The sequence below is a fragment of the Ammodytes marinus genome, assembly GCF_949987685.1.
Source record: "Ammodytes marinus genome assembly, chromosome: 13".
In the NCBI taxonomy this organism is placed as follows: domain Eukaryota; kingdom Metazoa; phylum Chordata; class Actinopteri; order Uranoscopiformes; family Ammodytidae; genus Ammodytes; species Ammodytes marinus.
In genome coordinates, this window is record NC_137217.1 from 27992140 (window position 1) to 27994033 (window position 1894).

Here is a 1894-nt window from a genome sequence, read left to right on the forward strand (position 1 = left end):
TTTGTTTTTCGCCAACTCAGGCAAAAACAATTTACACTAGGCAGGCCGGAACATCATGTGTCTATGAATGGTACTAAATCAAAGTTTGCTTGGCTTTACCATCATCATATAACCATTATTAATCTTACATGTCCACATAAAAATACATTCCTTCATCACAACGCATCATGATCTTTCACTCGCTTCCTAAAGAAATGCACACGCTTGGGCACTGGTGTCGTAAAAACAATACAATCTTTTTTCCAAAAGTGCTGCTAGAATCAATAAAAACTGAAAGTTTCTCATAGCCACTGAAGTCATGGATGTGATGAAATCATTTATTTATTTATGTTTGACTTTTATTGGGTTGTAAAGTGGCTGAAAGAGGACAAGAAAGGGAGAAGGTAAGAAGAGGTTAAGTTGCGTATTGCATGTGTATCAGTTGTGTATTGAGGAATGAAAGTCTGCATAAATGGTACGTTTAGTGAGGTGAAGAAATTAGCAGCAGGCCTCAAGACTGTATTGGAGAGAAAAAAACGGAGGAAAAGTAGTAGGAGGAGGAGGAGGAGGAGGAGAGATTTGGTCCTAATCACTTTCCCTGCTGACTTCACAGGAGGGAGGGAGGTAAAGATCACAGCTCCACCAGCACATTGCAGCCGTCCTCCCCTCCTCTCCTGCCGGCCTTTTGAAGGAGGGCCTGGGGTGCCTCCATCCCTCCCTCTGCCCACTGGGCTATTGAAGGAGTGATGGATGGCTTCATAAGGAGACAACATCCATCTCTCATTCACACAATCTCTCTCCCTCGATAAATGACTCATTCATTTTCTGCACGTCTCTCTCTCTCTCCGTCTCCTTTCAGTTTCTCCCTGATGTCGCCGATATAACAGCCCCTAACTTTTTGTCTTTTTCTTTAATGTCCCTTCTTCTTTCTGTTGGTCAACTGTGTTTCTCTGATTCTTCTTTTCTTTCTTTCTCAATAATGAAGGAATGTCTCTCTCTCTCTCTCTCTCCGTCTGGTTCCCTCTCCGTCTCTCTGCCCGAGGCTTTGGACAGATGTGAAGGCCTTCCTTTCCCAGCATTCCCCGGGGAGAGTAGGGACAGGTCTTAACACCCTTTTGGAGAAAGGGGGGGAGGGAGAGGGGGAGTGCAGGGTTTGTTGTCCGAATGGTCACGTATTGGGAGTCAAGTGATGCATAAGTAATGCTTTGTTTGGACTGATCTGTGGGAAGGAATTTACTGGATTTGGCTGTAATTGGGTTATTTTCCTTTGAAATGGCTTATGAGGCAAAGATTGGGAAGAGGTGAAAAAGGTCAGTGCATTAAAGGGAAGCCTTGTCAAAAGTCAGGGAAATTGTCAAAAACATCAGATTTTATAATGATAAATCAGTGCAATACTAGGGGGGAAAATGCAGAAAGTATCAGATTTGTTCTCCAATCATGAGTTATGCTGTGAAGCAACCAACATCCCTTTGATCCTTTATGGGCTTTTTAAAAAAAATCCTTATTAATTCGATCACAACTGCAGCAGTAAAAATGAATATGTGACGACACCATATGCTTTCTGTATGATTACATGCAGAGAATTCACAAACCCTTTAACTTGGGTAAATCGGTCGGGTATGAAATTTGATATGCCCTGGAGGTCAGTAGTCAGATTCCTCCCTACCCTGGACCTTATTTTGGAACCATGGCTGACTCATGTAAGTGTAGTAACGCTATACAAGACGCTTGCATCCTGCACTCTTTCTTCTTTTCTCTTTTTGAAGTATTTGGACTGACAGCACAGTCGTGAGGATGGGCCTTATTTTCCCAAAAATGTTGAGCAATGTTCAGCTTAAAAACAAGGTTCTATGACTACAATCTCTCTCCTTTCATCCTGCCGCTCTGCTGTCACAATGATATACTGAAGACTTTT